Source organism: Geotrypetes seraphini, chromosome 4 (genome assembly GCF_902459505.1).
Source record: "Geotrypetes seraphini chromosome 4, aGeoSer1.1, whole genome shotgun sequence".
In the NCBI taxonomy this organism is placed as follows: Eukaryota; Metazoa; Chordata; class Amphibia; order Gymnophiona; family Dermophiidae; genus Geotrypetes; species Geotrypetes seraphini.
In genome coordinates this window covers 264,162,952-264,186,151 of record NC_047087.1, presented here as the reverse complement: position 1 = coordinate 264,186,151, position 23,200 = coordinate 264,162,952, and the positions used below count along the sequence as shown (strand labels likewise).

The 23,200-nt window shown below is 42.8% G+C and overlaps 1 long non-coding RNA gene across 1 annotated transcript in view; it reads left to right on the top strand.

Moving 5' to 3' along the window:
- Positions 1-23,200, top strand: part of LOC117359173 — a 44,594-nt gene that overhangs the window by 6,608 nt on the left and 14,786 nt on the right. The window contains exon 2 of the long non-coding RNA XR_004539173.1: positions 22,612-22,684. This is a non-coding gene — a long non-coding RNA (uncharacterized LOC117359173). The remainder of the gene's footprint in view (positions 1-22,611; positions 22,685-23,200) is intronic.

Genomic DNA, 23,200 nt, shown 5'->3' with positions numbered 1-23,200 from the left:
ACAGTGAACCTCACATAAAAAGTCCTAGGTAAACATCTCACCATTACCCCCTTATATTGGACGGTGAGCTTTCCAAAACCCACCTCAAAGCTACTGGTCTCAACTGTACACCACCCCAATAGCCTTTATGCCTGTAGGTGTCACCTATATGTAGGTATAATGAGATTAGGGTGTTGTTTGGAAGGCTCACATATTCCACCATAAGTGTAATAGTTAGAGTGGTATATGGGCCTGAATTCCCATCTCTACAGCTCACTACACTGCCTCCAGGCTACTCCAGCAACCTCCTTGCTGCTATAATAGGACTGGCCATAACATCTGAAGTCATACAGGCAGGTATGTATTGTTTTATTCATATCTTTTGGGTGTAGTAGGGTGTCAGTGACCACTGTGGGAGTTAGGTGGAGGCATGCCTTCATCCCTCCAAAGGTTATCAGGTAAGTTTTGCATTATCAGGTGCCTTTTTGCATTTATTCATTATTAAAACAGGTCTAGCCTCAGACATCCAAATCGTGCTCTGGACATATTCTACAACAGGGGTCCCCAAAGTCCCTCCTTGAGGGTCGAATCCAGTTGGGTTTTCAGGATTTCCCCAATGAATATGCATTGAAAGTAGTGCATGCACATAGATCTCATGCATATTCATTGGGGTAATCCTGAAAACCCGACTGGATTCGTCCCTCAAGGAGGGACTTTGGGGACCCCTGTTCTACAATGTTCCATTATTGCAGAAAAATGTCCAAATCATAAACCTGCCCTAGTCCCACCCAAAACATGTCTCCTATTTGCCCCCTTTGAGATTTAGACACAATGCAGACAAACTGCTTAGAAATCTGTCTACAAAAATGGGTTTTGAAAATAGTGATCTGGAAGGTTTATGCCAGTTTGGGATGTTTTTCTTTTTTGATAATAAGTCCCATAGCCCCTGAGAGTTCTGAACTAGCAAAGAGTGGGCTCATATTGGAGACAGTCTGAGAGATACTGAGGTGTATTTTTAAAGCACTTAGACTTACATAGTAACCTATAGAGCTTCGATTGTCTACCAATCATCGCTCTACCAGTTTGATTTAGCAACGACTTAATTTGCCAACATAATGTAAAAATGGCCCACCATGTGCATTTCCATGTGTTCATACATTCTCCGACTCTGCCAAGCAAACAACCTCATTAGTATTACAATGAGGTCATTAATATTAAAACTTTGCCATGCACTAAATTTAGCGATTACCTCAAATGACAGTAAGCAACTGGCAGGTGCAGACATGTCAGTAACTGTTATCAGAAATACAACCCCCCTATTCAGCAAAATATAACCAAATATGTCTACTTGTTCTACAGGTGTAGCAAACTACATCTAAATGCTTTAGCCAGAAGTATACACTCAAGTGAACACACACCACTTAGACTGAATGAATAAAATTTAAAGCATTGAACTCAGCAAGGAAAAAGACCAGCCCTCAAACAGGGAGAGGAAAAAGCCTCAGAACCCCACCACCACCACTCTTCAGAAATTGGGTGGTGGATTACCAGCGGAGTAAAGGTCGGCCATATTCTTTTCATTTTTTAAAATGGGCATCGATGTTGTGCATGTGTTACACATGCACAATACCTGTCCTCTAAAAAAAAAAAAGTTCCAGCCCCACCCCCCAACAGTCATGGGCCCCCCCAATGTCAGCTTCCCCCCGATGACAACTGTAGGCCACCCAATGACAGCCACCGCACCCCCACACAATGATGGCTGCCACCCCAACGATGGTGATGTTCCCCCCCCCCCCAAAAAAAATAAGACAGAGTGGAGGGATGCACACTCCCTCCTGCCTTGGCAATCTGGCCTCTTGTAATGCATCTGGGCCATCCGGACCACTTCCCTTCTGATACAAAGGCCCTCTTCCACCACCCCACCAAGTACCCAAAAGGCCCTGTGGTCTGGTGGGCTGGGGGAAGTCAGCTCACGCACACATCCCAACCCCCCACCCCATACTTCATCATACAAATCCAGCAAGAGGGATGCCCACTTCCTCCTGCCAGCAGCCCTGCCTCTTCAAAATGGTGGGCCTTCCACTTCCTGGTTAGGGCCTAAGATTCTGGCCTGGATAGCTAAGACCTCTCCCATTGGAGGTGCCTTAGGCACCAGGACAATCAGAGCTGTAGGCCCCCTTCCTGGTGCATCCTAGGATGCACTGGGAGGGGCCTCTGATTGGCCCAGATACCTAAAGCCCCTCCCATAGGAGGGGTTTAAAGTATCTGAACCAATCGGAGTCTTTATGGAGCATCTCCAGGTTCTCCTGACAGCACTTGAGCTTCGTGGCCTTCTGATATGACATCAACATTCTTGGAACTCATCTTGCACATGCTCAACTTTTCATGAATTATTTTCCAAACTGTACTTGAGATTTATTTTTCTTCAGCTATTCAGGAAACCTTAATTCATCTGTCTGACAAAATTAAATGCTCTACTTTCTTGTACATTTCTGTCACAAGCTGTCTAGTGTGAGGGTCATCTTCAATGGACTCTCTATCCCACTTAAACTGCTTGCTCCAAAATTTTACTTTGTAGGATAATGGGGCAGACTCACCATAAACTGTAGTCATGTGTTCACGGATCTCGTTTGGCTTTTTCTCTTCTATTTGTGAGAAATTTTATCACTGAACGGTGCTCTAAATCTAGCAGTTTATTACTCGATTCGCACAAGGACTCTCAGGACATCCAGTGTTTCTGCTTTACCTGCAACCCTCTTTCTGGCTATGCATATTCGAGGCTCTAGGCCACAAACCGTTTCTAAAATTTCCATATACAGAAGGCTCGGCTTACGTGTGGATGTCCATAAAATACAGCAGCCTTCGTTTCTCGTCCTTTAGTGGCCTAAACATAAGAACATAAGAATTGCCGCTGCTGGGTCAGACCAGTGGTCCATCACGCCCAGCAGTCCGCTCACGCGGTGACCCTCAGGTCAAAGACCAGTGCTCTAAATGAGTCCAGCCTCACCTGCATACGTTCCAGTTTAGTAGGGACTTGTCCAACTTTGTCTTGAATCCCTAGAGGGTGTTTTCCCATTTAACAGACTCCAGAAAAGCATTCCAGTTTTCTACCACTCTCTGAGTGAAGAAGAACTTCCTTACATTTGTACAGAATCTATCTCCTTTTAACTTTAGAGAGTGCCCTCTTGTTCTCTCTACCTTGGAGAGGGTGAACAACCTGTCTTTATCTACTAAGTCTATCTTGAATGTTTCGATCATGTCCCCTCTGTCTCCTCTTTTCAAGGGAGAAGAGGCCTAGTTTCTCTAATCTCTCACTGTACAGCAACTCCTCCAGTCCCTTAACCATTTTAGTCGCTCTTCTCTGGACCCTCTCGAGTAGTACCGTGTCCTTCTTCATGTACAGCGACCAGTGCTGGACAAAGTATTCCAGGTGGGGGCGTACCATGGCTTCTTCCTGTCTTCAGCCTGCATGACCAGCAGCCACAACAGCAGCAGGTTTATGCTTTCCTCTTCTAACATAGACCTGGAGCTGTTGATGTTGCTTTAGACCTCATCCAGAAGTCTGCAAGGTAAATGCAGACTTCCCACGACTATCCCATGACTTTTCAATTTTCTCAGGAGTCTCTCATGAGGAACTTTGTCAAAAGCTTTTTGAAAATCTACATCAACCGTCTCATCTTTATCTAAGGCAGGGGTGTCAAAGTCCCTCCTTGAGGGCTGCAATCCAGTCAGGTTTTCAGGATTTCCCCAATGAATATGCATGAGATCTATTTGCATGCACTGCTTTCATGGTATGCTAACAGATATCATGCATATTCATTGGGGAAATCCTGAAAACCCGACTGGATTGCGACCCTCGAGGAGGGACTTTGACACCCCTGATCTAAGGTTACCATAAGGCTCCAGAATAAAGAGGGCGGATTGACACATCCGGGTTTTACTTCCATTGAAAGTAATGGAAGTAAAACCCAGATGTCTCAATCTGTCCTCGTTACTTCCACTGCTTTCAAAGGAAGTAAAACCTGGATAGAAACATAGAAACATAGAAACATAGAAATTGACGGCAGAAAAGGGCCACAGCCCATCGAGTCTGCCCATACCAATGACCCACTCCCTGACTTCTACTCCCCTATAGATCCCACGTGAATATCCCATTTCCTCTTGAAATCCAACACGCTGCTGGCCTCAATCACCTGCTGAGGCAGCTCGTTCCAATGATCGACCACCCTTTCGGTGAAGAAATACTTCCTAGCATCACCTTGAAACTTCCCTCCCCTGATTTTCAGCGAGTGCCCTCTGGTTACCGAGGGCCCTGTAAGACTGAAGATATCATCTTTCACCTCTATATGCCCTGTGATATACTTAAAGGTCTCAATCATGTCCCCCCTCTCTCTTCGCTCCGCCTTTTTCTGGAGCCATATGGTAACCCTACCGTTATCCACATAATTATTCACACCTTCAAAGAAATAAAGCAAATTTGTGAGGCAGGACTTCCCATGCTGACTCTGTCCAATGAAACCATGTTTGTCTATATGTCCTGCAATTTTCATGGCCTCTACAGCTTGCTCTTCATATGTCTACACCCTGGATATCTTTGCCAAAGGTTCTTTTTTTTTTTTTTTTTTTAAGGCTTTGACTCTATGTAAAGCTGTGAAACTTTTCTTTCTGTTTTGCCTGATTTAGCCATTTTTTATGACAGTTATCTCTTGCAATAAATATGTGGAAGAAACATAAAACTTAATTACATGGTTTCCAATTTTTTTTGTCACGTTGCTAAGAGAGCAAATCTCATGTCCATCCAACTGCAAGCTCTATAGTGCCCCCTTGAGAAACTAGATAATTTAAAAAGAAATTGGGAAAAAAAATGTTGAGCAATCACTTTTATATCTACAGTGAAATAATAAAAGGCTGTTTATTGGCATTTGGGAAGGCTGATGTAAATGTTCAAACAGAAAGGAGTAATTTCCCATCATCACTGTAGACTTATGAACGCAACTGCGTGCCAAGAATGAAAAATTGTTTTAGAAACAACATATTTCTTTCCAAAACAACCTTGAAACTTCATTCTCTATTCTACCCCATCCGAGTATAATCTAAGCTGTTTCTAGTCAGGGATTGTCTCTCACATGTTTAATGTACAGAGTTGCAGACGTCTAGCAGCAGTATGGAAATGATAAGTAGTAGTATTAGAAGTATTAGACCAGCTGTTTAAGGAGCCTGATTTGGCCACTAAACTTAGTCAGTCAGTGCTTTAAATTTCATGGTTAGCCAGCTAAGTTGCACTCTATAGAAGGCTATCTGCAAGCCGCTAAGCACTAATATTCAACAGCCAGGAGCCAAGCACTGACTATCAGGCGGCATGTTTATCAAAAATCCAGCATAGTTTATTCGAAGCAGTTCTATCATGGTTTAGTGCAGGGTTGTCCCATTCTGGTATTCCAGGTCCAAAGCCTAGTCTGGTTTCCAGGATATCCTCCATTAAATTTGCTTGAGATCAAAGCAGCATATATGAAAATAGGTCTCAAGCATAGAAATAACTCCAGATCTAGTAGGAAGCTGGCCAGGGCACAGGAAAAAGAGCCTGGACCCAGTGGTGTAATGAGGGAAAAGGACGGGACATGCAGACTACCCCAGGCAGGGATCTCTACTGGGACCTGTGCTATTTTACATATTTATAAATGATCTGGAAATTGGAATGACGAGTGGAGGTGATTAAATTTGCAGATGACACTAAAACAATTGCAGACTGTGAAAAACTGCCGGAAGACCTTAGGAAATTGGAAGACTAGCGGTACTAGAAAAGGTTCAAAGAACAGCGTCCAAGATGATAAAGGGGATGTAACTCCTCTCGTATGAGGAAAGACTAAAGAGGTTAGGGCTCTTCAGCTTAGAAAAAAGAGATGGCTGACAGGAGATATGATTGAAGTCTACAAAATCCTGAGTGGTGTAGAACGGGTACAAGTGGATCGATTTTTTTTTTTTTTACTGCATCAAGATTTACAAAGACTAGGGGGACACTCGATGAAGTAATACTTTTAAAACTAATAGGAGGAAATATTTTTTCACTCAGAGAATTGTTAAGCTCTTGCCAGAGGATGTAGTAAGAGCGGTTAATGTAGCTGGCTTTAAAAAAGGTTTGGACAAGTTCCTGGAGGAAAAGTCCATAGTCTGCTGTTGAGACAGACATGGGACCCAGAAGTGGCGTCAGAGGGAGAGCTGAGGCTGGCGCGAGCAACAGGTTGAAGTTGCTGCTTGTGCCAGTGAAGAACAAGAGGTACGGTGTGGGAGAGGGTAGTGAAGGCACATGCGTGGCTGGGGGAAGAGGAGGGGGCAGAGAGGAAGACCGGTGCCGACGCTCTCACCAAGATGGCACCCACCCACCCACCATTACTACGCCACTGGTTGTGGCCCTCAAAGATTATGGTTGCCCACTCCTGGTTTAGAGGGTAATTCTATAATATAGGCACTGACATTTATGTATTAATTACATGCACAAATATTTTAAATAGTGACATTTTTTGCATATATGTGTACATATGCATGTAATTGTCAGAATTCTGCCTAAGCACTATTTTGTAAATCCATGATTAAGAACAAAAGAACATAAGAATAGCCTCACTGGGTCAGACCAATGGCCCATCGAGCCCAGTAGCCCATTCTCACAGTGGCCAATCCAGGTCACTAGTACCTGGCCAAAACCCAAGGAGTAGTAATATTCCATGCAGCAGAGGCTTCCTCATGTCTCAATAACAGACTATGGACTTTTCCTCCAGGAAATTGTGTGTGTATTGGTTTTCCTATGTAGTCAGATCCATATGGAGCCCTATTTGTGGCAGTTTAAAATTGTATTTATATTATTGGTGATTGGGGGGGCATATACTTATTTGCTAAGGGCCAACCAAAAGACTAATCATGCCCTGCTCATGGTGATGGTGCTGCAGGAGAAACAGAGAAGCCAGGTGTGGTAGGAAAGGCTCCAGCCACCTCTGCTGGCTCCTCTGTGCTTTGCAAGGCGAATGGAAGAATCCCTATAGTATATTTTGCCTTGTCCAAAATATTGGTGCTTTAGAAATCCACATAATTTGACTAGGGCTATGTGATGCCTAAGCTTCCTCTGTATGTGCCAAACAGGTCCCTCCACTCCCAGGATGCAATACGCCTCAAAATGCCTCCTGGTCGTGCTCTTCAACTGCAAACTGCCAAATGACGTTCCTACTCCCACTTCATACCGAGCCACTGGAATCGACTACCCCTGCAGATCAGATCTCATGAAAGACTCCTCAGCTTTAGGAAAGTGATAAAAGCATACCTCTTCACCTAACTCAGGGGTAGGCAATTCCAGTCCTTGAGAGCAACAGGCAGGTCAGGTTTTCAGGATATCTACAATAAATATAAAGTACAGTACTCCCCCGATATTTGCGGGTTTCCGTTCCAGGAACCCCCGCAAATCTTGAAAAACTGTGAATACGGTTTTTTGTGGGGGAGACGGGAGAGGCAGGATAGAGCAGCCAAAGAGCTGGTGAGTGAAATAAATCACTCATGGTATGCTCCGACCGTCTCTTCCTGCACTAAAATCGGGTCTTACCAATCAGGAGCTGTGTGGCGGTGGACAATATTTCATGTGCGAACTGAATTCTGGCAACACAAGGACTGCTTGAGCAGTCTCAGTGCAATATAAAGTGGACACACTAAAAAAAAGAGAACCTCAACTTAAAAGAATTGAAAAAAGCATTTCAGCCTGAGTGAACTGCCACCACATGGTGGATTGTAAAATTCAAGAATTCAATTTTCCTGCTGCAAATTTTAAGGCCTATGTGGCTGTGGTAAAAGTTGTTTGTATGGTTTAAATTTTGTAATGTAACAGTCACTTTTAATATAGGTACTACCACATGCTGTGTAGACAATTGTAATAAAGTTATTGTAAGGTGATATTTGTACTTTAGCATATTATAGAGTTATGTGCAAGATGAGAATTAATTGAACTGATGTTTGACAGTATTAGGTACAAGACAGCTTTATTGTAAATATGGATGGCTATTTAATGGGGGCTATCCTGAAAACCAGACTAGATTTTGGACCTGGAGAATGGTTTTGGATACCAGAATGAGACATCCCTGCACTAAACCATGATAGAACTGCTTGGAATAAACTATGCTGGATTTTTTTTTTTTTTTTAAACATGCCATCTGATATTCAGTGCTATTTAATTGCCTAGGAATAGCTCCTGGCCGTTGAATATTAGTGCTTAGCGGCTTGCAGATAGCTGGCTATAGCGTGCAACTTATCTGGCTATCCGTGAAATTTAAAGCACTGGCTGGCTAAGCTTAGTGGCCAACTCAAGCTGTTTAAACAGCTGGTCTAATACTACTAGTACAACTACTTATCATTTAGATAGTGCTGCTAGACGTCCGTAGCTCTGTACATTAAACATGTGAGAGACAATCCCTACCTAGAAATGGCCCTCTATTGAATATCCAGGCTCTGAATATCGGTGCCATAGAGTATAGTATATAAACACATCCAATCCCCCACACATAATATACCTTTGGTATTAATTGTTAGCATACACACAACTTTCCCTTAGCTGTGGAAAAAGACCTCAAACACGATACAGGACAAATGGGCCAAATTGTATGTAATGAAGGGATCCTTTCACCAAAGGGCATTAATCCCTAATGTGTGCTTAGCACGCTGGAAAACACTTACCTCAAAACACTTCAAAGTGTTTTGTGTAAATTTTTTCATTTTCTGCATGCTAAGCACCAGTTGAAGAATTTTTTAAAATTATTTTTGTGAAGGGAGCATGTCATGGTAGGGCTGATTGTGCTTGATCAGATAAAAAAAATAAAAAAATTTTAAAGCCCATCCTTGAGCAAGGTGCAAAACTGATAACTGACTTTGCCACTGGCTTCACCACAGACTCAGCGCGGCGTGAGGCCTTGTTGCAAGGAGTCGAACAGCATTGCAGGCTCTATCCTATCTCAAGAAGACATCGAATGCCTGAATGTTTGGAACGCCATCGGTAGATGACTAAACCAAAGTGTTTAGCTGTTAGCAAAGTATGTTAAATTTCTGTTATTTTCCACACTAAAGTGAAGATATTGAAGGTTCATGTAATAAAATACTGCTAGATTTGTTTTGCATGCAATGCCTTTTTATCAATGTATCATTGATGAGTGTGAAAACACGAAAGCTTTAGCTCTAATACCAAGAAATTTGCTCCATTAAGCAAAAATAAAAGCAAATTTTAAGAAAAAATGGAGCTTTAGGTAATCAGTGATGTTGAGTGACTCCAGGATGGGCTTTAAAAGTTGTTTTTTAAAAAAAAAATTATTTTCTGATACAACACAATCAAATTCATGTGACATCTTCAATTTGCACAGTTTTCCCAACTTTAAGGGCTCCTTTTACTAAGGTGCGCTAGCGTTTTTAGCACACGCAGCAGATTAGCGCACGCTAACCCAGTGCTACGCGGCTAGAACTAACACCAGCTCAATGCTGGTGTTAGCGTCTAGCGTGCGCGGCATTGTAGCACATGCTATTCCGTGTGTTAAAGCCCTAACGCAGCTTAGTAAAAGGAGCCCTAAGTTTTTCTGGCCAACCTTAGTGTCATGGGTAGGGAATGGGTATGTCTGTGTTAACACTAACTGGATAAAAACAAAGAGTTAAATGGAACCATTTAGGCTGGATTCTCTAACCGGTGCTGTTGTCAGCGGTCGCCTTAAAAGTGGCCACCAATTACGTGTCAATCACATGATGGCACTGTTTAGAGAATCACATCTTTGGGAAAGGTAAGTGCCAGAAATGTAGGTCGGGGTGTTCCAGGCCTACATTTCCAGCACCTGCCTTTGATGTGAACTGTGTCTCCTTAGGTGTTTTTATGGCACCTAATGCCACTTGTAGCGTTAGCCATGCCTACAGCGGCGCTAGGTGCCGTAAACGCCTATGGAGGCTTGATTCCAGTGCTGCATTTTTAGGCACTGGTAGATGCCTTGAAAATAGGGTTACCAGATTTTACCCTTAGCCCCGCCCCCAGGCCCATCCAGTTCTGTCCACATGTCCACATCACTCGCCCCCAGCCCCATCCCCTCAACCTGTTCTCGTCGGGAAGGAGGGCATCCGCGCATGTGCAGATACAATGCGATGGCGTCATGTGCGTGACATCACCGTGTTGCATCCGTGCATGGGCAGAGATGCCTTCCTGACGCGGTCCCAAAAAAGCAGCTTTACAAAACCCGGACAAAGTGCCGGGTTTTGAAAGGTTGTCCAGACACCCGGACATGCCCTCTAAAAAGAGGGCATGTCTGGGTAAATCCGGATGTCTGGTAACCCTACTTGAAAATCAGTTTAAACCAGGGGTCTCAAAGTCCCTCCTTGAGGGCCGCAATCCAGTCGGGTTTTCAGGATTTCCACAATGAATATGCATGAGATCTATGAGCATGCACTGCTTTCAATGCATATTCATTGGGGAAATCCTGAAAACCCGACTGGATTGCAGCCCTCAAGGAGGGACTTTGAGATCCCTGGTAGAGAATGACACGGTGACAAAATTCATCACCGTTCCCGTCCCCGCGGATAACCGCGGGAAATAATCCCATGTCATTTTCTAGTGTCTATTTCAACCTCGGTCTTTCTACACCAGCATTCTTCAAAGCAAAGTTTGCGGGTCAGTGGTTGTGCCCAATTATACTCTGATTCTTTCCTCTCTCCTTAAGGAATGACATGAAGATGGTTTCCCGCGGTTATCCGCGGGGACAGGAACGGTGATGAATTTTGTCACCATGTCACCTGGTTTAAACTGTTGTTTAAAAGATGTTTTTCATTGAGCATGAGTGCCTACTGGTGCCGTTTAGAGAATCCAGGCCTTAGTGCCTCCTGAATAGGAGTTGGTAAGGGTTCTTGCATTAATTATTTTTGACACTTTCATGCAGTAATGAAAAACTTGGCATGGGACCTGTAAAAAGAAAAAAAAAAAAAAGCCCTATAGGGCAGCATTAACAATGGGCTTAACACACAGCAAAGTCCCTTGCTAAAATGCACAAAGCTCAATTTTAATTCATTTTTTTAGTTAAAGGGCCTCAAAGTTTTTATATGCTTAGAGTTAAATTCATCAAAATTATTTTCAACAGGTACTCAATGGGAGATAAGCCTCCTGCAGACAGCGATAGACTCAGAAATTCAGTACCAGGGTCATATCCAGTGAGTGGCATTGAACTTCCAGTCTATGTTAAGCCACTTTTGACAGAGATGGCCAAGCCACTATTTGTCGGCTGAATGACTAAGCCATAGAGGCAAAAGATAGACCTGCTGTTTAGGCCGGTCTATCAGGCCGCTCAACTTAGCCGGCCTGGTGACTAAGCTAGCCGCTGACCGAGATATTCAGCAGGAAATAGCCAGTTATTGCCCGCTGACTATTGGCGGTTAGCCAATTTAACACTCGTAGGCGGCCAGAAGCCGTTCCTGGCAGCTCAACAGTGCTGAATATCAGGCGGTTGTTTGATCAGGCCTATTAATTTTATCAAATACCATGGAAATGTGTCAGACTGAAACAACCATGAGTCTGGCAGAAAAAAACCCAAGATTATTTTGGGATCAAAACTGTTCACATTTTGAAGCCAGTACTGCAGATTAAAGCATGCACCAGCAGATGGCAGCAGCTGCTCAATAAAAAAATACTTTCCTCTGTTATTTCCAGCTGTCTTACTCAGCTTGGAGCATTTTTCTGTCATTACCGAAAGCCAGTCGCCTAATTAATGGATCTGACTAACCTCTTCACAGTTACAGAATTCCAGTCCAGCTGCAACTGGGCATAGGCTGCTTGTTGGGACTATAGGCCTTCATTAATGACTGAATTATGCTGTCTTTCCTCCTCACCTACACACTAGTTTAGCACCTCTCCATTACCTTAATATAATGACCAATATTTGTATAAACAAAAATCTGTAAATTAAATTTATGCTTTAAACTTGTGTCTGTAATATCAGTGGTGTATAAGATTTAATTTATGCTCAAATCTATCTATATATTGGAACAATAAAAACTTCTATGTGTGTCATACTATTTAATGTTCCAATTTTTCTTCAAGATTGATGATTTTTTTTAATGGTGTTTTGCACTCAGGGAAGTGGTAATTGGTGTTGGTCTCTAAGTCCCACCTCCATTTTGTGAAATCTAAGGGGACAATCTGCCTATCAAAAAATCGTTATTCCCTGTAATTGTTTTGTTCCAGATGAACTGAATAAAATCCCTTTGGAAATTTAGCATTAGTGTCCCGTTTTTAAAATATCTGAGGGAACTGGCTGAATGCTAGGAGGGAGAGGCCCAGCTGTGAGAATCTCTGTGTAATCTGCAGGCTCTAACTTCATTTATTTACCCCCCACCCCCTCTTTTATCAAGCTGCGCTAGAGGATTTTAGCGCAGGCCAGTGAGGTAAGTGTTCCAACGCTCATAGGAATTCTATGAGCGTTGGAGTATTTATCACGCTGGCTCATGCTAAAATCCTTTAGCTCATCTTAATTACATTACATTACATTAGGGATTTCTATTCCGCCATTACCTTGCGGTTCAAGGCAGATTACAAAAGGTTAATTTAAAAAAACAGAGTTACAATGATTAGCTAGAGAGGTAAGTTGTAGATCTTATAAACATTTAACGGGTTGTTGAGGGTGAGGTGGTTTGTAAAAGAATTAATAGGTGGTCATAGTGGAGGTTCTTTTGTTATTATTAGTGCGGTAATGGGTAGATCAAATGTCAGTTTTAGAGTTACTAAGAGGTCGTGATGTTATTGCTGCTTCAGGAATTTCTTGAAAAGTATGGTTTTTATTTCTTTTCTGAACGTCCTATAGTCTGGGGTGGTCATCAGAAGGTTGGAGATCTGGTTGTCCAGCCTTGCGGCTCGAGTGGCTAGGAGGCCGTCGTGTAGTTTTGTTCTTTTTACTTCCTTGATTGGGGGGGGTATGAATGGGGAGTGCGTTTTTCTGTGTCTGGTAGTGGGTGCTTGGGTGAGGCGATTGTTCAAGTATGATGGGCTGTCTCCGTGTAGGGTTTTAAATAATATGCAGTAGAATTTGAATTGGATTCTTTCTTGGATTGGAAGCCAATGTGAGTTGATGAAGGCTTCAGTGATGTGGTCATGTTTTCTCAATGAGTAGATGAGTCTCAAAGCTGTATTTTGGATTGTTTGGAGTTGTCTAATCGTCGTTACAGGGCAAGGAAGGAAGAGGATGTTGCAGTAGTCCAATATACCTAGTATTAGGGATTGTACTATAAGTTGGAATTGTGTTCTTTCAAAGAATTTTCGGACTTGTCTCAGATTTCTCATGATTGCGAATGATTTCTGAATTGTTTTATTTATTTGCGGTTGCATAGTGCAGCATCTGTCTATGGTCATGCCAAGTAGTTTTATGGTGGTTTGGATGGGATATTTGATTGCGTTTATATCTAGGTTGGTTGTGGTTTGGACCTTGTCATTTTCGAGAAGGATGAATTTGGTTTTGTCTTGGTTGAGTTTAAGTTTGTGATTTTTCATCCAGGTTGTGACTGTTTCAAGTGTTTGGTGAAGTTTGTCTGTCATGGTAGGTTTAGAATGATCGTATGGGATGAGGATGGTGATGTCATCAGCATAACTATAGGTGGTTATGCCTAGATTGTCCAGATGCGTTCCTAGAGAAGCAGTGTAGAGATTGAAGAGGGTAGGGGATAGTGGAGATCCTTGTGGTACGCCGCAGGGGTTTGACCAGGATTCTGACTTTTCTTTGTTTGATTTTACACTGTAGGTTCTAAGTTTTAGGAATCCTTCATACCAAGAGTATACTTTATCTGAGATGCCTATTGCGTCTAAGATCTGTAGAAGGATGTTGTGATCCACTAAGTCGAATGCCGCAGTTAGGTCCAGTTGTATGAGAAGCATTTTTTTCCCTGTACTGAGGTGTTGTCTGACGGTATCCATAAGGGAGCCTAGTAGTGTCTCTGTACTGAAGTTTGTTCTGAATCCTGATTGCATGGGGTGGAGTAGGTTGTGGTCATCTATGTAATTGGTGAGGAGTTTGGCTACTAGGCCTTCTATAATTTTGACATATAGCGGAATTGAGGCTATAGGTCTAAAGTTAGATGGGTGGTTTTGTGGTGCTTTTGGGTCTTTTTGGATTGGGGTGATGATGATTTCGCTGAGGTCGGCAGGGAATGTGCCTTCTGTGAGCGTGAATTGAATCCATTGTAGAATTATGGTGCGGAATTTTACACTAGAGGTGGTAAGGAGATATGAGGGGCAATGGTTGAGGTCACAGGAGGCATGACTGTATTTTTTGTAGAATTTGTTGAATTCTGACCATTGTATATTGGGGAATTGGGTCCAAATTCTGTCTGCTGCAGTTGCCTCTTTTCCTGAAGGGTGGATTGTGATTGTGTTTTGATGGGATGGGTTAATGATGAGAGTGGCTCTGGTGTTTGTAATTTTGTTCTTGAAGTGTTCTGCTAAGAGGGTGGGTGATGGTGGAGGGGTGTTCGTGGTGGTTGTGTATGGTTTGGTGTCTGTTAATTCTTTCAGGATTTGGAATATTTTTTTGGAGTCTTGGGTTTCCGTGCCTATGAGATTAGTATAGTAGTTTTTCCTCTTATCCCTTAGTAGATTTTTGTATTGTTTGTTGATTTTTTTCCAGTCGGTTTTTGTTTGATCTTGGTTCTTTTTTCTCCATTTTCTTTCTAATCTTCTACACTGTCTTTTGAGTTGGAGCAATTCATTATCAAACCATTGGTCTGATTTCCTGCTGGTTCTGGTTTTGGTTTGTAGGGGGGCCAGATCATCAAGGATGTTGGTGGACACATTTTTCCAGTGGGAGATGAAGTTTTTTGGGTCGCAGTCTTGGATAGTTTCGTCTACATTTGACCAAAAAATGGTTGGGTCGATATGTTTGCGTGTGGTATATGTGGTTTTTTTAGATTGAGGTGTGTGTTTGGTCTTGGTCCAGTTGATGTTGAAGTTGTATGTGTAGTGGTCTGACCATAGGGATGGGGACCATGTTAATAAAAGGGGCCCTTAGTTATTTATTGGGATTTACTGTATTAACTGCCTTTATGAAGAAATTTAACCAAGGAGATAAGCCTAACATTGACAAAATGACAAAACATCAACATAAATAGAGTAAAAGAGGTAAATTTGGAAACAACAAATTGAAACCAAATAATAAGACTAATATGAAACAGTATCAAAAAGTGGGAAAATGATGTTTTACCTGATAATTGTCTTTACTTTAATCACTGCATATGAATCCAGAAATGCGTAACTTAGCAGTCAAATATCAGTATTCCAGGATGTTGCACACTGAACATGAATTCTATATCGACCATTGCATGCGCAATTAGCATAAGTCCTCAGTTATGCGCCCAACTTAAGACAGCTGAATGGCTGGTATAAATGCTCATGCCCAATTGTAGAAACTTAGGCGCGTATTCTATAAGATGTGTGCATAAGTGCCAGGCACATCCCCGACTTGCACCTACCTCTCCCAGTTCCACCACCCCCTTGCAGTTGTTTGCTATGGAAATTGTGCACACATTTTGTAGAATACCGACTAAGGCTAGATTCACTAACCTGCTGATCTTGCCCGATCTGTGGCCGATCCGCAGCAGGCCGACTGATCCACAACGGGTCAGTATTTAAATGGGGTTGATCGGAGGAACTCCCCCCTCCAAGCACATGGATCGCTAGTGTGCAATCCTGAAGCATGCACAGATCATCTTCTTTGCCTATAGATGGTCTGCACATACTTACAAAAGCAGCAATTTTTTTTTTCTTTTAACTTCACTTTCGAGCCCATGGTTTTAACCCGCTTTAAACCTGCGGGTTAAAACCATGGGCTCGCACTGCGGGGTAAGGGCAGGAGAGTCAGGGAGGCAGAGAGCCATTTCGGGGAGGCAGAGAGCAGATTGCGGCAGAGAGCAGGAGAGCAGGTTTATTTCAAGGCTGCAGGGCTGGCAGGACAGTTGGAAAGGATGTGAGTGACTGGTCCCCAGCAGTCGTTTCCCTTTGGATCGAGCAGCCCAGTCGGTGTGCCTGAATTTTGTTAGTGAAATGCGTCCTTCCTACTTTGCATGCTGTTTCCCCTCATTTGCATGCACAGATTGGAGGATGATTGGCACAGAGGTTAGTGAATCCGATCAGAGGAAAATCAGGTCACTAAGGGGTCGCAAACCGATTGGTGCACGATCGGTTTGCTTAGTGAATCTATCCCAAAGTAAAGTTTTCAAAAGCAATGAAATAACACTCCAAACAAAGATCAGACTTGTCCACGCATTCATTTTCTCAGTGGCCAATTACAGTTGTGAAAGCTGGACACTATGGAAACAAAACAGAGAGAAGAATGACTCATTTGATCTTTGGTGCCGGAGAAGGATTTTATGTGTGCCAAGGACCACAAAAAGAACTAACAAATGGATTCTGGAAGAGCTCAAACCGGCTATGTCACTCGACGCCCAAATGAAGTTATGACTGTCAAGAGAAAGATCATTGGAGAAGGACATTAAGTTTGGAAAGATCGAAAGAACCAGGCGAAGAAGGTATCCTGCAATCAGATGGCTGGACCATCAGATGGCTGGCCATGTTGAAACCATGGGGATGACACTGGTTGACCTTACTGGACTAGCACAAAACCAATTTCTTTTTAGATCTGTAATTCATCAAGTCGAATACGAGTCGATGACACCTAACTAACTAGAGAGACTAAGCCTGATTCTGTATAGGATGATTGGACTTAGCAGCCACCTAAGTGGCTTTTGAGAATTGCACATGGGCTTCCTGTATAGACTCGCATCTGTCCTAATGGACAGACACCTAACCCCGCCTAACCATCCCGATTCCCTAACCGGCATCCATGTCACAGACGCTGTTTAAAGAATCGCATTGCTGTTGAGCAAGGGAATCTCCCTGCCGCAATTAGCTGAGTGGCAGCAGAAGGTAACCCCCACCCCCCCACCCCCACCCCCACTGTCCGCAAGGCCAGCCAGAGGGATGCCTACTCTTCAGAATGACGGGCCTTCCCATTCCTGGTGCATCCTGGGATGCACCAGGAAGGGGCCTAAGACCCTGATTAGCCCAGGTGCCTAAGGCCCCTCCCATAGGAGAGGCTTTAGGCACCTGGGTCACTCTCAGTCCAGCATATGCCCTTCTCTTTGGGTCTCCTCCCTATGTGTACTTCTAGTAGTAACACCAGGCCCCCCCCCAAAGGGTGGCATGTTTCTCCCTTTTCTCCACTGTCATCCGGCTTCCCCTTGGCTTCCCGGTCTCACTTTCAAAACTAATTATGGCCTGCATAGGATCGCTGGTGACATAGCAATTCTAGCTTCCGCTGCACGTTCCCTCTGCTGCGGTCCTGCCCCTCCTCTGACGTCATGTCCTGTTTTGGTCTGGGATGGACCACGACAGAGGGAATGTGCAGCAGAGGCTGACGGCAGCTAGAATTGCTACATCACCGGGGACCCTCTGCAGGGTGGGGGGAAGGGGAAGGAATAATGGTTCTTAAAACAGAGGAGAGGGAGAGAGATGGTGGACAATGGAATGGAGGGAGGGAAAATAAAGGGAGAGAAGTTGAACCAAAGGGATGGTATGGAGGGAGGGGGGGATAGAAATGATATTTAAATTTGCATGTTTATGCTATAAGATGTTTTTAGGCTTTGCGCCTATTTACCTTTCAAAACATTTTGTATTATATGTGAATCTATGACATATACGCGGAGCTTCTATTTTCTTTTTTCCTACATTGAAAGGATGTTCGTACAAAAAATTCCTGGAAAACACTCTTATCTTATCAGTCTGGTGTTTGGGGCAAAACCACTACTCAATTGCTACTAAATTCTTCTACATATCAAACATTTAGAAGATCTTTGAAACCTTACTTATATGATAAATTTGTCTGAACTATCTTACGGCCTGTTTTACAAAGCCGCGCTAGCAGCTGCCCTGTGCTAACGGCCCCGAAGCCCATAGACATTTAAAAGGCTTCAGGGCTGTTGCCGCAAGGCTTTGTAAAAGAGGCAGTTAGAGATGTATTTCAGGCATGTGTTCATATACGTATGTATCTTCGCTGCATTTGGTAGTTCTTCTTGATATAAACTGCTCTGAGCTGTAAGGTACTGTGGGATATAAATAAATGTTTTATATCATATGTTTTATACATAAAGGTAGTAGCTAGTAGCATAGTGAGTTCAAGGGGTCCTTTTATCAAGGCACGGTAGGGGTTTAACGCGTGGAATACCACACGTTAAACCGCCTGCTAATGACCAGGCGTTAGTTTTTTTGCTTGCCGCAGGGGTTAGCGCGTGATGAAATGTCCTACACGCTAACCCCGCTAGCGTGAAGATTTAGAATCAGAAGATTTAGAAACAGAAAATAATATTAAAGATTGAACTAGGCCAGTTACTGGGCAGACTTGTACGGTCTGTGTCTGTGTATGGCCGTTTGGAGGAAGATGGGCAGGGGAGGGCTTCAATGGCTGGGAGGGTGTAGATGGGCTGGAGTAAGTCTTAACAGAGATTTCGGCAGTTGGAAGCACAGTACCGGGTAAAGCTTTGGATTCTCGCCCAGAAATAGCTAAGAAGAAAAAAAAAAAATTTTAATTGAATCAGGTTGGGCAGACTGGATGGACCATTCGGGTCTTTATCTGCCGTCATCTACTATGTTACTATGAAAAGGTTTAATGGTCATTTGCCGAAAATAAGGCGATACTAAGGGCTCCTTTTATCAAGCCACGCTAGTGGGGTTAAGGCGGCGACTTTTCATCACGCGTTAACGCTGGCCTAAAATCTACCGCCTGCTCAAGAGGAGGCGGTAGGGCTAGCATGGCGGTGGTTTAGCGTGCGGTATTATGCGCGTTAAACCACTAGCGCGCCTTTGTAAAAGGAACCCTAAAAGTTTAGCGAGGGACGCACCTTTCTTCCTCTCTGCCCACCCACCTAAACCTACCTTTTCAAATGATCACTGACCTGTTGCTTGCGCCAGCCTCAGCCCTCCCTGTGACATCACTTCCTAGTTGCGGGACCAGGAAGTGTGTCAGAAGGAGAGCTGAGGTTGGTGCGAGATGCTGCTCACTGCTGACAAATCATTTGAAGAGCTACACTGGAGGGACACGCAATGGGGAGGGGGTGCACAGTATGGTGATGTCAGGCACAAGTCCTCCTTCCCTCCCTAAGCTGCTGTAAGTGGCAGAAGTTAGCATAGAGCTCTATGTGCGCTGAGACACTTGGGGCTCCTTTTATGAAGCTGCGGTAGCGGCTTTAACGCATGTGACTTTTAATCACGCGCTAACCCCCGCACTAGCCGAAAAACTACTGCCTGCTCAAGAGGAGGCGGTAGCGGCTAGCAGGTCCGGCGGTTTAGTGCGCACTAGTACACGTGTTAAACCGCTACCGTGGCTTCGTAAAAGGAACCCTTGGTATCATGTATGAGCTTCTAGTATAAAAGGAGAACACTGAGTCATATAATGGGATTGGGGTGGAGCGGGATAATAATAATAATAACTTTATTATTTTATACCGCCATAACCAAAAGTTCTAGGCGGTTTACACTAAAAAGACAATCAGCGAAATACAATAATACAGTAAAAAATATAAATATTTGTAAAATAGAATTTTAATACTACAACTCACTAAGTAATAAACTTATCGAACAAAGTGGTCTTAATTAATTTCCGAAAACTGCAATAGGATAACATAGCTTGCTGAATACATTTATCTAACCAAGATTGTTGCCTACCAGCTTGAAATGCTAGGGTCCTATCTAAGAAGGTCTTATATCTACACCCATTAATTTTTGGATAAGCAAATAAGTAGAAGTTTCTAGTTTCTCTTGAAGGTCTATGCAACACAAAATGAGGAAAAAGGTAAGCTGGAGACAATCCCGCTATCAGCTTAAAGCAGATACAGGAAAATCTGAATAATACTCTTGCCTCCAAAGGCAGCCAATGAAGTAAACGATAATATGGACTAATACGGTCGTTCTTTTTTAAACCAAATTTCCTTAGAATTTTTTTGGGTGTTCCTAAATAGATGATGTTGCAATAGTCTAGAATAGATAAAACTGAGGCCTGCACCAATAGCAGGGTCTGTGAACATTCTAAACACCCCTACTAAGCATTTGTCTCGCTGGCAGTCCAGAAGGAGGAGAGCAGTCTCTGACCCCATCTATTGATATTGTGATTCCATGTGCGTGGGAGCCGCTGGTTTATACAGCGTAAGTCTATTAAATACATAATTTGATACTCATGGATCACTTTTATACAACTTGCAGTGTATTCATTTCAGCAATATTGTCCCCCAAAGGGTAGCAAGGGCTGACACAATAATGCAAAATGTTATTTTTCCCAGTGAATATCGACTCAAGGTTAGAGATAATCCAGCCCCTGTTCAAACTTAAACCAGCCAGTCCCGCTTACATCCTAATACAGCTTTCCTCATGGTTCTAAGCTAAGCTTTAGAGCCCAAGTTTCCTTCCACCTCTGGCACATCACCACAACAAAAGTTCACATATAATGCTTTCTTTACTAGTCTCCATGTATTAGAGACATGATTCACATTATGGTTTTGAGCCAAACTCATCCTGAGGCACAGATGTTGGACTCACTGGTGTGCTATACAGGAGAACAAGGAAGGCAGATGGAAATCTTGGTGGTGGCATTTCAATGATAAATGGCTTGCCATAGGGTCAAAAACTAAAGGAACTGCAATCTCTGAGCAGTTAAAAGTATCACAATATAGTTGCTTTTAAGTGGCAGAATATTTTGGGAAGCTAGTTGAGAAAACCTGATATAAAATCTCTATAAACATGTTCCTTCCTTTATTTTAATAGGGAAATATTAATAATTTCTATTAGACTGTAGGAAGCATATATTGACAAAGGGATTTCACTTTAGTAAATCAGGATTCGATGCAAGCTCCATTATTGTTACTAAAAGAGCTGCCCTATAAACTAGGCACTAACATTTACATGCCCACTGCTTGGGAAAATTTTAAGAATACCAACGTATATGCACATTGGTCCGCACTTATGTGCGATGGATCACACAGCAATGAATATTAGTACCAGAAACTGGTATGTGTCACATAAAGAAACTTATACCGTATCTTGCATTGTAACTTTGTCAAATCCAACCTGTAAACTGTCTGTGTGTCAATTAGGATAAACTTGTACTGAAAAACCTGCACTGTGAGGATAACTATGGCAAATATTAACGGTAAACTATATATTATGTACACTTCTCCCTCGGTATTTGCTGTGATAGTGGATTAACAGAACCACAAATACAGAAAAACTGCAAATAACTTTTTCATATGTTATTCGCTGTTTTCTATTAAAAACCATCGTGAATATAGTGAAACCACGAATAACATGGTCTGTTCCTGAATGAGAGGCAAAACACGGTCAAGTTTTTAAATAAAATTTGATGGATCGCTTAATCATAATACAAAGCGATGAACAAGTTTAAAAACATGTAGTACATGTCTCATTACAGGGAGACGACCTCATTAACGTAGGCCAACCAACAAACAAAACGGAGCCTAAGGGAAAATGAGGGAAGAAATACAATATTTTCACAGTAAAGGAGACGAGTAAGGGAGGGGGAAAGACGGCGCTAAAAATCTGGTAAAAATTAATTAAAATAGTGATGGAGTTCTAAAAAAAATAAATTAGCAGTTAAAAGCATCTTTAAAAAGAAAGTACAGTCAAACCTCGGTTTGCGAGTAACCCTGTTTGCGAGTGTTTTGCAAGACGAGCAAAACACTCAGCAAACTTTTGACTCGCAAACCGAGGTTTGACTGTACTTTCTTTTTAAAGATGCTTTTAACTGCTAACTTTTGACTCGCAAACCTAGAAAATCTTCCGGCTTCTGGCTTCGGTTCATAGTCAAAGCGCGCCTTTGTCCCGGCGCGCTTTTGACCTGACACCTCGGGCTTCTGCCTGCCTGCCTTGAGCATGCATCTGCGCAGCTATCCTAGTTCCTCTTTTGATTTCCTCTACAGTGGACGCCTTTGTGGTCAGATGACATCAACTGGGGATGGTTTGCTAGGGGTAGCTGGGAAAAAGGTTCATTGCTCTCCATTGAATGCAGTGTTTTGCTGAGGTCCTACTGGCCAACCTAGTAGTTGTGAGAGAAGTGACACCCGTGATGGAATAAATGCGGGCTGATGATTCCATTTCCTCCCTGAATGTGCCAGGTAGAGACACTGTTGAGGTGGTGTCTGAAATCATGACTTTGGAGAGAGACCAGCAGGCAAATCGACAATTTAGGAGCTCTAGGCGAATCTTCGACTTTTACTTCTGTTGGCCTGAGTAATGTTGGGACACAAGTGGGTATTACTATGTCTAGAAAACCTCTGAGCTGTTTCTTTGCTGTATCTAGATTGAGATGTTGGATCTTGAGAGATCCTTTAAATATACCTGGCAGATCCTTAACTCTGTTTTCTCTCCAGATGCCAAAAGGAATTTGGATGTATCCTGACCCACAAGTTTTCATATTAATCTGTTCCTACTTTGTTGGTCTCTAGAGGGAAATGTTTCTTTTTCTACTATGAAAAAGAAAAGACAACTCACCTTAAGGTCGCACAACCGTATGGCTTACTAAAACATTTTTCTGTTATTTTAAGCTGCAAAAGATGCATTCTCGGGGATATTTTAGAATGGAATTTGCTGTGAAAATGAGAAGCTGCAGCACTGTTGGTAAGGAAAGAGCATATATCATCATTATTAGTTTATAGTAGTAAAATTATTTTACAGTTCCTTACAATGTGCATGAAACTTACTTTTCAGAGAAAGCTGAGACAGTTACACAGAAATTGGAATTGTAGTGTGAGGAAAATTAAGGGACAGAAGCAAAGTATTACAGAGACAGATTTCTAGAGAACCCTTTTTCCAAACTGGAAATAATGTTCTGACCAAACTTTCTGGGGTATGCACTAAAGTCAGCGATCGTCGCTAAACCTGTTCTCACAGGTTTAGCGGCGATCACTGATAACTGTTGCACTAAAGGGCCCACCACGTGTTTTCCCCTCGATACATATTAGTAAAACCCCATGCAAAATAGCCAAGCGATTGATGCACTAACATCGCTTGGCTATTTAGCATCAGGTTTTACTGATCTTAAAACTCGATTGCTTTAGACCTATCGGTAACTGTGTTACTGACAGGTCTGCCTGGTTTTTTTTTTCTTTTTTCAATGGCACAAATATTTTGCAT